General features: G+C 54.7%; 1 protein-coding gene across 1 annotated transcript in view; it reads right to left on the bottom strand.

Moving 5' to 3' along the window:
• Nucleotides 1-13,172: 13,172 nt before the first annotated feature.
• LOC135829359 (uncharacterized) overlaps nt 13,173-14,729 on the bottom strand; it is a 5,808-nt gene continuing 4,251 nt past the window's right edge. Inside the window, exon 4 of the mRNA XM_065341764.1 lies at nt 13,173-14,729. This exon is cut by the window's right edge and continues 630 nt beyond it. The gene's annotated coding sequence lies outside the window, so the exon portion shown is untranslated.

Here is a 14,729-nt window from a genome sequence, read left to right as displayed (position 1 = left end):
GAAGATAACGACGTTGACGACAATATGGATTTGGGGTTTTGTGATCACTTTATTGAAGTTTATTCCTTTCGTGGACATTGATGTTGTTTGACAACAATGGAAGAGGAGGAAGACGTTTCTAGTGGCAGCGAGGTGCCAGATGGGGCAGCTGACGGCAACGAAGTGGCAAATGACAGCCCAGCGGAGTAATATTGCTGGAATTTGTGTCTGTGTGACAGCACCCAATTTAGTAGAAACGAGAAGCCTGCAGCGAGTAATATCGAGACTACAAGTTGGCGTCGCATCGTCAGCGCTGTTCGAGAGAAGGACGACCATGTCTGGGATTTTCTCTGCCAGCACAAGGGCTCAGGGAAGAGCAAATGGTGTGGCTGGTATCATTGAAAGTGCTACACCAATTGCACGCATGTGATCCTGAGCATTTGCAACACTGGAGAAGACCAGTGCCTCTGATTTTGCTTTATCTATACTTACTGACAGTGATGTGCATGTAGTAGTGAACCCAGAGCCACATCCTAAGGCCAACAAGGGGCTACCTACCAGGAGCTTAGTGGCTGATACGAACAACGAATGCCATGAAAGCAGAGCACGGTGTAAACACAACACCGAGAACTGGTCCACCCAGAGTTTACGGAAGGGAATGTTTTGTTGCAGGCAGCACTGGAGAGGGCAAGACGACAAGTAGCGAGGGCGAAACCAGCGCTGCTGGAGGTCCAAGCCAGAGCACCTGGCTGCTTGACGAGGAACATACTATACCATTGTCTGTGTATGTGTGCCATTGTGTGCATGCATGTGTGCGTGCACGTTTCTGTGTGTGCGCGCGCGTGTTTGTGTGTGCGCGCGCGTGCATGTGTGTGTGTGCTCGTGCGTACATGTGTGTGTGTGCGTGCTAAGCACTTTCCTTTGTTGGTGACACCACCCCAGGCTACAACTGCGGGCCGGATGGTGGGTGTCGGGGCACGGTGTTGCCACAATCACTGTGGTCAGTGTGATCCGTGTTTCAGGTCAGTGGTGGGTTTTAGCTCACTGCAGCCAAAGCGATCATGTTGCAAGTCAACTCGAGGGTTCCAGCTGCACAACTGCAACAAATGGATTCAAGAAAAGTCTAGATCTCGCTAGGACGTTGATGCGAGCAGCGCCTCAGCCAAACTCTCCATGTCTGTCGGCCCCTCACACGAGGGGACATGTAACCGGAAACGGCAATGTTCAGGACAGGACAAGACAGGAAGTGTGTTCCGGCCGCGGGACATGCTGTTGTTGCTGGTTTCGCAGCAGAGGAGCTTTGGCCGACCACACGTGCATCCCTAGATTGCCTTCACTCCCCCATCCGCTACTGGACTCTGCCTCGGTGATCAGGCAGGCACCAGGGACATCTGCTTTTCCTTCGTTCGGTCGCTGTCCGTCTTGTGAAGAGAGATCAATTTACAACTGACGGCAGCAGGACCACAACAGACAACGGGCATCGGTCATTTTGCACTCACTGAGGTGGGTCCTCCTCCTGATCCGGCGTCCTCCTGGAGTCTTGTTCTTTTCCCATTGCCATTGGGGTTGCGTGCCTGGGAGACTGCATAGTCGGATTCGGCAGCTGGTCCATGTGTGTGTGTGTGCGCGTGCACGCGTGCCTGGGAGACTGCATAATCGGATTCGGCAGCTGGTTCATGTGTATGTGCGCACGCGCGCGTGTGTGGATGTGCACGCATGCCTGAGAGACTGTATAGTTGGATTCGGCAGCTGGTTTGTGTGTGTGTGCCTGTGCGCGCGTGTCTGGGAGACTGCATAGTCGGATTCGGCAGTTGCTTCATGTGTGTGTGTGTGTGTGTGTGTGTGTGTGTGTGTGTGTGCGTGTGCGCGCGCATGCGCACGCGTGGGGGTGCGCGCGTATGCGTGTATGTATGTATGTGGCATCATCTTATATCGGTAGTTATCTGTGTATTACTGTGTACTGCGGTGGACTGCGATAGCACACATTATGTGCCAAGATGTGCACCTAGCTGGTGATTTCCAACTGTGTTATGTTGAGTGGAAAATGAGCAACGACAGATAGTTTTTGGTACTGTATGAGTGTGTTAGGCAATCAATAGCCAATTCCAACCTCTTGCATTGGCTGTCAGGTTGGATAGGACCAGCGCGTGCATTTACAACAGTGGTGACGTACTTCCTATTGTACTACAGTAATGTCACATTAGCTTCAGTGTTCATATCATTCTATACTGGAGTATTCTACGTACATGTATTCAGTAATGGAGTGGTTATTATAAATATACTTCACTCACCAATTCATTGCTCGCTATTATCTACAAGTCCAATTCCAGTATGATGAAGTCAAGAGGCGATTTATCCAGCCAAGTAGAGGAACTTGGGATACGAAATCCAAGAGAAATCATTCGGGTATTCTCAGTTCAGCCATTCACGAATGTAATTGTTATTCTTCAACGCAAACTGAGTAATATTTGACCTTGAACAGGATGAAAAGAAGTTCATGCTCGGGGCAGAGTCCGCCATTCGCTCCAGAAGGTTACTCACTACAGTCTTCTACGCCTAGGAAGTGGTGAACAAATATCTCGAGAGGTATTTAGGACATTCTTTGAAGGCAGTTTAGTTCTGAACGAATGCATTGTAACTTTGCTGCAGTTTGCATGCATGATCCGGATTGATAATTCTCAGCGGTAAAAAAATTCAAATCTAGTTTTGTGCACTGGTTTCCGCGTTATGTGCACTCGTGGAATCTGCTCATGGCTTCAAAAAATGAGAATCCGTGAACAAGCGCAAAAAAATCAAGTGAAGAAGGCGAAAATGGCCGCTGCTGTCAGTGAGCAAAGTTGGATGTTTGGCGTCTTCTGTGACCTCCCTGGATCAGTTTCGAATTGTCCAACAAGTGGAAATCGCTTCAGGATACCATCCTGAAGCGGTGTGCTGAAGGACGATTTGTCCCTCTCTGGGTGCAACGGTCGATGCTAAAACAGCCGATTCTGAGATTTGGCTCACGGACTATAGGACATGATTCAAGACACTTTCCAAAGTGGGATCATTCCCATTTTTGGACACAACGGGCATGAAGGATAGCACTTCCACTTGCAACAATTCATTTGGACGTAGCTTGTCTAGAAGTGACTGAGAAAACGTCATTTTACAACCATGTTAAAAAAAAGCCAAACCACCTCGTACCAACGTCAACCAGTCTCTTTGATTCCAGTCTCTTTGATGCCATGCGCATGCGGTACGGGATACGGTGGACCCAACTCCGTACAGGTGCATGCAGATCAGAGCCTACATGTACAGAAGGGATCTTGGCGACTCGGATCACCCAAGTGACTTGTTGTAGTTGATGAAGGCGCTGCATGCACCAATTCGACGAGGGATTTCATTCCCCAGTCGAAAGCTCTGCGCACCGTCAACTGACTGATTTACTTCCTTGCTACAGTGTAACGGCAATTTTACTCTCTTTGACTTTTCGGAAATTCTAGTACGGACCTGACAGCAGCGTCGCCCGCCTCCTGTTCACCCGTAATTGAAAGTTTAAAATACTAATACCAATTCAATTTTGAAATAGTAGTACAATAGTATAATAGTACATGGCAGTAGTGGATGCCGATGCGACCGTGGATGTGCTCTTCTGGTACACTGCCTTTCGGCGAGTGAAATAGCAAGCTATCGGAGCAAAGCATGCCTTCAGCAGCTCTTGGGACAGTGTTATCAGTGTTTGTGGATCAACCGAGCTGTTTGTAGTAGTGGTGGTTCGTACCCATTTTTCAACCATTCCTGTGCTATACGGTTAATGCACTACAGGCTGCGAGGTTTCAACGGGCCAGCACCACCGCACATCCTGTCTGCTGTCACTTGTAGCGCTCACTGCCTTCACTTGAAGTACCTGCGCAGCTTGCATGCTGTCACTGTGTTTCGTGGTCAGGCGCATAGCTAGCTGGCAGCGTGGAAATGAGGATGGTGAACTGGCTGAGTATGTGGCTACACACGCTGCCAGGTGCATGTACAGATCAATAGATGTGCAGTCGCCCACCAGCACCGCGCTGGCCCTAGCGCAGCAGCAGCAGCAGCAGCAGCAGCATTGAAAGGTGACTGCAGTATAGAAATACAATCACTGTGCGGAGTACTGAGTCCAAGCTGCAGGTCCAGCATGCGGCTGCTATTCTGCAGAGACAGTACAGGCACGCTACTACTGTGGGTGCTCGTAGGCCTAATCCAGAATAACACAGCCGCTGATCTAACAACCCCTGCCACCACCCTAGCAGCCAACGGCAACCCAGGCTCTCCAAACACGCCACTCGATCGTGACCATAGTACGAATCACCTCGGCACCGTAAACGATTCCGTCGCCACGACTACCGCCGTGGCGGCACCTGGACGGCGGCGTTCCGCTCGTGGCGCGGCGGAGAGCATTGACAGCATTCTGTACGGGCCACTATATGCTCAAGGTGCCGTCGGTAACTACCCGAGCTCCGCCAGAGCGCAGTGCAAACAGCAGAGTCCTGGTGACGGCGAGGCCGGTGGCATTTCCCGCGAGGCGCGCATCACTCTGCCATCGCTGCTTGACTTCAGCTTTATCTCGGCGACAGCGCCACGCATCGAGGATCTGCTACAGGCGGCCGTGTTTGCGCAGATGCTCATGAACCTGAACGAGAAAGTCATCTCCAAGTGGGAGTTCTGGCGAACTTGTGTCCTGGCACTGGATGTGCCCAAGACATGGATGACGCCGGTGATTCGAGACGTGAGCGCCTCGCGCTATCTGAGTATGCTGGCGTTGAAAGAAATGAAGCCGGACCTCTGGTCGGAGCACCTGGATCACGAGCTCAAGTGTGCCCTGTCCGCAGCTGCCCTGGGCAATGCTACAACGCGCGGGCAATCATCCGCGAGAGGTTGGAGCCGCGCGGAAGGCCAGCGGGCGGAGAAGTGCTACGGCGGAGTGCCGGGCGTTGTCGTTCCGCACAACGACGTGCTGCCGACTCTCTCCAACCTGCTGCACGGTGCTGCGACCGTTCACATTAGCTACGGCACGGCAGACAGTGGTTTTACGACTCCCGCCGCAGCGGCAGACAGCACTACACACACCTCCTCGGCGGCTGCTACCGCTAGCAAGATGCACTACCATGCGTACCCGTCACACGCCTACGTGACGTCGCTGTACCGGAGCGTCATCGCCCAGTTCCGCTGGAAGCTGATCACGCTCGTCTACTCTGGCGACTCGCCGTTCTACAGCGCATTGGCGCGGAGCATCCAGGGCGATGCCACGCGCCACTACTGCCTAGGCGGGGTGTTCGCCGTCACGCCGACCGACAACGGCAGCTTCCACACGGCCGCCAGCTCCCTGGCCGGCCTCGAACGCGTCTCCGCCATCCTTGTGCTGACCGACGTGGCGGACAGCTGGCAGCTGATGTGGACGCTGAAGCCGCTCGCATTGGCGCGACATGTCTGGGTGCTTACCCCGGACTTCAGCGAGGCAATGAGTGACGAGCAGGAGCAGCAGCAGTACATGACGGTTCTGGGGACGGCTACCCTCGTTGCTTTGACGCTCGACTACGGCGCATACGTGCCGTGGAGCAGCGAGCGCATGCGACAGGAGGCGCGTGGTAGCATCGTGTCGTCGCCACTCGCCAACGCCAAGCTGAACCCCTGGCTGGGCATGATGCTGCGACACGGAGACTTTGCCTGTGCCAACGCTGTCTGCACTGCGTGTCATGCCCAAGGTGAGAACTCCGCTCCCGTTGATGCCAGTAGTAGCAATAATAACAGCAGCCGCAGTAGCAGTGGCGATGCTGGTACTCTCCAGGAGTGTACAGACACCGAGATCCTGTACAGTCTGCAGTTCATCCGGCCTGGTCAGCGACACGGCACGCTGGAAAAGTCCCTGATCAGCGCCCAGTACCTGCTGCTCAAGTCCATTGGCGCGGCGATAGAGGCGGATAGTACGTGGAACGACGCAGCAGCGTGCGGACAGAACACCTGCCTCCGGGAAGTACTGGGCACGTCGCTCCCGGCCATGTTGAATGAAGTCGCGCGGGACAAGACCGCTGCGCGTCAGGAGTCGGTCAAAGTATTCGGCAGCGACGGCTACATCCAGCCAACATTCAACATCGTCAAGATCACCATTCAAGCGGGAGCGGCAAGCAAAACGCACGTGGCAAATTGGGACGGTGCGGCTACCTTGCCAGGCCAGCGCATGACTCTGTTCCGTCACAGTGCTCTCGCATGGGAGCAGCTATCCCCAACAGCAGCAGCAACGCAGACGCTGAATTGTTCCGGCGACAGCACGCGCCGTCGGGACAAGAAACGCTGCTTGCCCGGGCAGTACCTGGGCCCGGTCAGTGCCGATGTCTGTTGCCGCTCTTGCCTAGCTTGTCCAAGCAGCAACGGCAATAGCACGCCACCGTTCGGCGCTGCCGAATGCGGACAGCAGAACATCGAGCGGTTTACGCCCATCAGACCCGGTGCGTATACGAGCCGGTTGCAGTGGCGCGCCTGGCTGTCCATCGTGTTCGCCCTGGCGCTGAGCGTTGTGCTGGCAGTGACGCTGACGCTGTTCGTGCTCTACCGGGACGCGCCGACTGTCACCGCATCCGACATACGCCTCTCCGGGCCGTGCCTGGTTGGCATGATCCTATCGCTGTCCGTGGCGCCGCTGCATCTCACTGAGCCGTCGCCGATCCAGTGCCGCGCCTCCCTGTACTGTTTCTGCCCGCTGCTGCACCTGAGCATCTGCGTGCTGATCTTCAAGGTGAATCGCATGTCGACCGCGGCGCTGGCCACCTCCATGCTCAAGCGGGTGCGCTCGATGAGCAGCTGGCGCGTCAACCACCGGTGGCAGCTGTGCTTCGCCGTCGTCGCCACGCTGATCGGCCTGGCCATGACTGCGGTCGCCGACACCTTCAGCCCGAGCAGCATACAGACGAGGGCGACGGAGACCGGCGGCAACGTCACGCTGTGCGTGTGGAGCACGGCGGCGAGGTGGTCCGGCACCGGCTACCTGCTCGCCATGCTGCTCGTAGCCAGCTTCCTGGTTTACCCGGCGCGCAAGCTGCCGCGACAGTTCAACGAGTCCGCCAACATCTGGAACGCCAGCGTCAGCCTGATCAGCATCTGGCTGTTCGGCATGCTGCTGCTGGACGTGATCTACACGCAGCACCGCCCGGTGGCGCTCGTCATGCTCACCTGCATGCACAACTTCCTGCTCTGGGCCAGCCTGTACGCGCCGCGCCTGTGCGCGCTCGCGCACCACTTTGGCTTCGGCGGCCTGCTGCGGCTGCGCAGGTCGCGGCGCCAGAGCCGCTTCTGCAGCGAGCTGCTGGTGTACGACACGCCGCCGCGCGTGTCCTCGCGCCGCGATTGCCACGGCAGCGGCTCCAATCACAGCCTGGAGGCGGACGGTGACTCGCAGGATAAGCAGCTCCCGCTGCCGTCGTCGCAGGCTGCCGCTACGGCGCCGGGGCTGAGTCCCGGCGCGAAGCGAAGCCAACAGCGCTGCCTCTTCATCGAGCACTGGGTGCGTTCGAACGACGCCAGGGGCAGAGCTGTGTCGAGCAAGACGAACGCCTCGGCAAGACTCAGCAGATTGATCACCGACAGGCAGTCACTGGTGGAGAGCAACGGCATCGGTGCCAGGCATACTGCATGTGAAAGCACCACCACAACGACCAGCAGCAGCAGCGGCAGGAACAGCAGATGCAGCAGGCGGAGCAGCAACAGCAGCACCAGCAGACTCCTGAGCGGCGGCCCGTACAGCGAGAATCCGAGCTCGACGTCGAGCAGCAATCATCATGGCGGCGGCGTGGAGATGTGCGAGGCGCTTCGACGCGCTTCCGCCTTCTCCGCAATGACAGCCGCAGATGAGACGAGCCCCGAGCTGAAGCCCTGCTGCTCGTGCTGCGTTGATCTGCTCTCACTCCTACAGTCCGAGCCCTTTCTGATCGACTACTTGAGCGGCCAGTGCGAAGTAGCCCCGGCTCTCGGCGTCGCTGGTCGGTTCCATCCGGCGGACGTCCCGTTACGCCGCCGCTCGCAGCAGCTGCAGAGCACCGCCGAGGAGGACATCGGGCCCGAGGAGGAGATTGCCGCGCACTCGAGCAAACGCTCCAGCGCTTCGGACGTGGGGAGTTCGACGTCTCGCCTCAACCTGGAGCTGGAGTGCGTGGCCGGTAACAGAACCCAGGACGAGGAGCTGGTTCTGCTCGAGGACGACGGCGAGCGGCAAAGCTTGGCAGACGCGCCGTCGTCTGTGTCGTCGCAAGCCCAGTCGCGGCGCTGCAGCCACAACAGCGGGACCAGCAGCAACGCATGCTCATTGCCAGCCGGCGCAGGCACAGCGCATGATCTCCAGTCCCAGCAGGCCCACTGCACGTCGCAAAAGTCCGTCACCGCCTCCCGGGGGTCCAAGCTGACGCGCAGCAAGCCGGTGGTGGAAGTCGACGCACACCCGGTATCCTTGTTCGGCAAGGAGCGGCGAAAGCGCTTCTTCAAACCCGTCCGACACACGGTCTCGGATCAGTCGCCGCTCCAGCGAAAGCGCGAACGACCGCAATTCCGCTCGGTGGACGCCAGCTACGAGTGGACCGACGACCTGGCCACCTCGCCGCTATGCGTAGCAGAGGTGATGAACGTCGACGATCCTGCCGCCGCCGCACACTCCCGGCACAGACCGGCAATCTCCGAGGAGGGTCCGCCGGCGCGCGTAGCTCAATCGCCGGGCCGTCTGTCATCCAACACGGCGTCGCACAGCACGGGCAGCATCACTAGCGGCCGCTGCACACCGTCCCACGCCACCCCGATCAGCTCGGTCGGCTCTCAGGCCAGCGGTCCAACACTCGGGACCGCCGCGGCGACGGCATCGTGGCAGGTTGCCGCGCCGACAGCATCGACACGACTCTCAGCGGAGTGTCCCGTGCCGCCTCGACTGTCCAGTCCAGTGCACCTGCGCTCTCGGAGTCCGTTGCAACACACTCACACAGAAGAGAAGCCGCCTGCACACCAGTGGCAGCAGCATCCGGAGTGTACTGCCGCTGGCAACGCCGACGCTCCGTGCCCGTTGCCGACGAACAGCCGGAGGGCTTCGCTGGACCAGGCATCATTATGCAAACCCGGTGGTACTACTAGCCCTGCAATCCTGTCCTCGCCATCCTCCTGCACTCTGCCAATGCTCACACGCCAGGATGTGAGCAACAGCGCCAGGCATCATGCGCCTGCTGCAGAAGCTTGCCTCGCGACGGCTCGACCTCGCCTCCAAAAGCAGCAGCAACAGAATACGACATCACAGGAGCAGCAGCAGCAACAGCGGTCGCTAAATCTGAGTCAGCAACAGGAACTAATAGTACGGGCGAAGCACCGCGCCGTTCACAGTGATCTGCGGCAGCTGCCATCGACCATGAGCGATGTTGTAATATCCGACACTCCCTCACAGTCTCCCAGCTTGCGTCGAAAAGAGGGCTGGTATGCATCTAGTGCCACGGATTACAACTCCACGGAGACCCATTTAACTCGTGTTTTATTCACCGGAGACAGTTTCTATTTCAGCAGAGAGCCGCTCGACCCACTGCCGAAGAGCAGTTAGTTGCCCAAATCAGTACCTGCAGCTGGTGGCCAAACTGCTGCTGCCAGGTGTGTGTGTGTGTGCATGTGTGTGTGCGTGCGTGTGTGTGTGTGCGTCTGTGTATGGGTGCAAGCATCCATGAGTGTCCCGTGTCGCTTTCACCCTCCGCTGCTAATTGTTTTGAGACGATATTGACTTGGATAATCCCCAACCCCAGAAGTTGCGATGACCATGGCCGTGATCATCCCCACGGAAGCGACTAGCAGCACGAATAGCCATCATCCGTGCCTGCTTATTGCAAGCTCGTAAGTCAAATATAGAAGCCTTGTTTTAGCTCTACTTGTGCACTCCTGTGTACCCTAACGTTAATGCCCCGTCGCCTCAATAGCGCCGCCTTTTTTAGTCGTGTTCCTCAGAGATGGGGCTTTGATAGATCTTGTTCCATTCTAATAATGTTTTTAAATCCCGTCCGCTGCTTGGCCTTTCATACCAGCACAGTCATCTTTCTAGCAAGAAGTGTGCGCTCAACATGCAAACTCATACCGTCTTGTTTTCTATGCTTTATCGTCTCCGGCAAGTCTGCTTTTCATACACATGATGTGTGCTCTTTCCTCTTTCCTCTCTCCTTTTCTCTGTCTCTCTGTCTCTTTCTCTCTCCCTCTCTCTCTCTCTCTCTCTCTCTCTCTCTCTCTCTCTCTCTCTCTCTCTCTCTCTCTCACTCACTCACTCACTCACTTTCTCACTTTTTCACTGTCTCTCTCTCGGTCTCACACACACACACACATACTCTCTCTCTCTCTCTCTCTCTCTCTCTCTCTCTCTCTCTCTCTCTCTCTCTCTCTCTCTCTCTCTCTCTCTCTCTCACTTACTCTTTCCATCTTTGCATCCCATAGTCCGCGCACTCACTGCCTCTCATCCGTCCTTTCTAAAGCACATGCCAATTCTCACGCATGTTTAGTCACCCATCTCGGGCATCACCGTGCCCTGCCAAAACGCATTGGCACACCACAGCTGATCCTTTCCTTCCTACTGACCAGGAGTTGCCTTTTCTCATGCGCCGGATTCTTTTCTTTTTTTCTTTTCGATGTCCTTCCTTGCAAGCCGCCATGTTTCCATAACATTTCTACTATCGCTGCTTAGTGCATGCATCTTTTTTTTTTTTAAGTGCACTCGCAATGTGCATGTACATATTATGTGCCTTTTATGGGTACTAGGTTAGTGCTGTAGTCATGCGTGGAAGTCTTGTTTAGAATCTTTTTTATATTTAATACGATCACTGCTCACACGCTCTTTTTTACCAAGTAGATTAGTTCCTACGCCCTCCAACTGTTGAGCACTCTCATTCTCTTCTGTTATTTTTCTATGCGACCGCGATCTCGGCGGATGCCACTCGCTCGCTAGCAGCTCTGTGTGTGTGCGTGCATGTGTGTGTGTGTCTCTCTCTCTCTCCGTCTCTCTGTGTGTCTCTCTCTGTCTCTCTCTCTCTGCCTCTCTCTCTCTCTCTCTCTCTCTCTCTCTCTCTCTCTCTCTCTCTCTCCGTTTGCCTCGTCTCGCGTCACATGTGTGTGTGTGCGTGTATGTGTGCCAGCTAGTTCGGTTGGTTCGTACACTTAGGCCAGGTAGTGTTTGGTCTGTTGCCAAAGTGCTCGGCTGCTTGAAGATGTAATGTTGTACCTGCCACATGTGTTGGTTTCAGGGTTCCTATACTTTAGAAGAGAAAGTCTTTCTATTTGAAGTATGCAAACCTGTTTACCATGGACTACTGCTGGCTAGATAAAACTCTTGCGTAATCAATGTAGCTACAGGGGTGTTGGAAGATATCCAACCTTGCTGTAATGTTACTGCTAGTCTACTTTCCAACGAAGACAAGTCGTGGCACATGAAGTAGAGTAAAAGATAAAACAAAACAATGCAGAGTGCAACGGGTTTCTTGTCTCCTGACTACTGCGGAGTACTTGGTGTACGCACGCATGGAGAAGGACTATGATGCGTTCAGTCACGTGAGAATAATACATAATTATCACTTGGCGTGGCCATGAATGCGTGGAGGGTCCAGGCCAGGGGTACTCTCCCGGGGAAAAATTACGGCGAATTGGTCCCAAATGGCCTTAATAACTCCATTGCATCCCAAGATGAATTGATTGGTGCGGCTTTGTCCCCGTGCTAGTGAAGCTATAAATTATCAGATCTACTCTGATTCAGCCACCCACATTAGTAGCAAGTATTAAAGGGGAAGTATACCCTAAAATCAAATTTTCACCAGTTGTAGTCTTCTGGGTGCTGAGTCGAATGGTCTTGGTCCGAGGAAGCTGCGACGCTCCCTTCCTACTTGAATCCCAATCGAACTCGCGCACTTCAACCGAAACTGGGTGACTGCGCCCTACTAGATGGGGATTTGTATGCAAAATGTCACTAAAAGCGCCATTTCGTTCTTATAAAAGCACGGATGACCGCGATTGGCCCATATGTTGTAGTCTTTTGGACGCTGAGTCGACTGGTTTTGGTCCGAAAAGGCTGCAATGCAGCGTTCCTCCTTTATTCCCAATCGAACATGGTTGAACAAGCGGTCACGTGCTCCTGGGTGCCCAAATCACCTGGTCACCGCGCCAGCAGGCGACAACTTTCACACCAAGGTTCAACTCGAGTTCAACTCGAGTGACAGGACTGCACCCAAAAAAGGTCAAATAGGCTAGTAAGTTGTACCCTGCAGGCACGGTGACCAGCTGACTGGTGTACGCAGGAGCACGTGACCGCTTGTTCAACCATGTTCGATTGGGAATAAAGGAGGAACGCTGCATCGCAGCCTTTTCGGACCAAAACCAGTCGACTCAGCGTCCAAAAGACTACAACATATGGGCCAATCGCGGTCATCCGTGCTTTTATAAGAACGAAATGGCGCTTTTAGTGACATTTTGCATACAAATCCCCATCTAGTAGGGCGCAGTCACCCAGTTTCGGTGGAAGTGCGCGAGTTCGATTGGGATTCAAGTAGGAAGGGAGCGTCGCAGCTTCCTCGGACCAAGACCATTCGACTCAGCACCCAGAAGACTACAACTGGTGAAAATTTGATTTTAGGGTATACTTCCCCTTTAAACAGTTTAAAAATATGTATTCTTGGTATTTCGCACGCGTCGGCATGACGATTTCTACTGAATGCTGTTTGTACGCGATTTTGTACCTAGTGTGGTTCACGTGATGAACCCTGTTGTCTCAGCACTGGCTAGAAATACATGTACAGTACTACATACAGAAGCCTTGCTCAGGAGCACTACGCGTCCTCGCCTTGTAACATGCTGTCAAAATCGAAAAACATGTACAGTAGATCTACTAGCTAGTAGTCCACTGGCTAACGTAAAGGGCCAAACACTGGACTGTGAAATGGTGTAAGTCGCAAACTTGAGTAACGCGAATGGATTTCATTGAGCAGGACTGACAAAACACATGCACAGTGATACATGGCTGCATGCCACAACGTCCACGTGTACGTCTAGACTAAGTGCTTTTGATGAAACACATCGCTTTCAAGCACCGTTGCAACACTGTTCTAGAAGACGCCTGTGCACGTGGCGACCTGTACACTCCATGGTGGCTACGGACTTTGATCACATCACGCTGTGCAGGCCACACAAGTCGCACACAACCATGACAAAACAACACTAGCCATTCGGATGGAGGAACAAAAAAATAAATGATTTTCTGCGTTTACAAGGCAAATAAATTTAAAAAAAACCACATCACAAGACGGGCCGCAGCCAAGAGTGTGCAGAACACGGAGATCAAGACCGCGCGAAAGTCGCAAGCACACGCACGCAACAACACACATGCACGGAGGGTGTGTGCGTGTGTGTGTGTGTGGAATAGAGAAAGAGATATGCTCGCAAGCAAAAACTTAAATAAATCATAATGGTTGGCCACCAAGGGTGATAGTCGTACTGGTACTTCATGTGCAAACTGACGTTGCAGCAGCAGCAGCAACCAGGGAGTAGTACGGTATTGTACTACTCCCTGGCAGCAACAGCATCCTCACGGGAACACTGTAGCATAGTTGAGTCGACAGTAAAATATACTAAATATTGGTGCAGGGTACATGCAGGTGAGCTAAGAGACCAAAGGGGGTGGACTCTACCTCTCCACTCGGGACTGGCATTCTACTATCCCGTTCGAGCAGGACATGCAGCTCCCCGGCGGTGGTGGACTCTACCTCTCCACTCGGGACGCCTGCAGGCCAGGGCAGCACAGACCGAATGCGACGAAGACGCTGCAACGGTGCCACGGGGCCGCGAAGAAGAGGAAGACACATGCTCACCGGCCATGGTAGCCGGACTCGACGTGCAGTTCGATAGTACCACAGACTGTGCGAAACCGGGCGGCATGGCTTGGCCCAAGGATCCGCACACGGGACAAGACGAGCATGTAGTAGCCCCACAGACCGTGCGGGCCCGGGGTGCATGGCTTGGCCAACGATACACCAACGAGACCACACAAGCATGCAGCAGCGGCCGTGAGTGCGGGCCCGGGGTGCATGGCTTGGCCAACGATACACCAACGAGACCACACGAGCATGCAGCAGCGGCCGCGAGTCCACCGCACAACAGCACTAAACCAGCGCTATTCAGAGTTCGACCAACCGTCATGCCTCTCGGCCGACAATCAAAGCTGAGCGCAGCACATGCGGAGACGTGTTCAACATGTGTCCAGCCAACAAACACGCTCAACTGGTTTGCATGTGAAGCTGGGCGGACCATGGCAGCAGGCTTGCGAGCGTAGTTTGCGTTGGTCTCACCCGACCGAACGGATCACACCGCGGATAGCTTACGGCCGTTGGTTGTCGCCGCAGCACTGTGCACGGCTTGGTCTGAGCAAAGCTGATGTGAATTGCGTTGGGCAGCACTGTGCACGAACCGTGCACGCACACACACACACACACACACCGGGTTGAATAAGGGCTCTCTGCACATGACACATCACTCACGGTGCAGCTTGAGCTGGCACTGAACACGAGCCATGCACGCAAGGTAGGGGGGATACAGTGAGCCATGTATACATGGTAGGATGCCGTATCACTGGCCGTAAGTATCCGACAGCAGGACCACGATAATAACGCGGTCGCCAGGACATGCCGAGGCAAGGACGCCAGCAGACTAGACTAGAGCAGCGTCAGTTGAAAATACGGCCCACCCGCAGCTGTATACAAGCGACA

This window comes from Sycon ciliatum, chromosome 13 (assembly GCF_964019385.1).
Source record: "Sycon ciliatum chromosome 13, ocSycCili1.1, whole genome shotgun sequence".
Classification (NCBI taxonomy): domain Eukaryota; kingdom Metazoa; phylum Porifera; class Calcarea; order Leucosolenida; family Sycettidae; genus Sycon; species Sycon ciliatum.
This window is presented reverse-complemented; position numbering and strand designations above follow the sequence as displayed.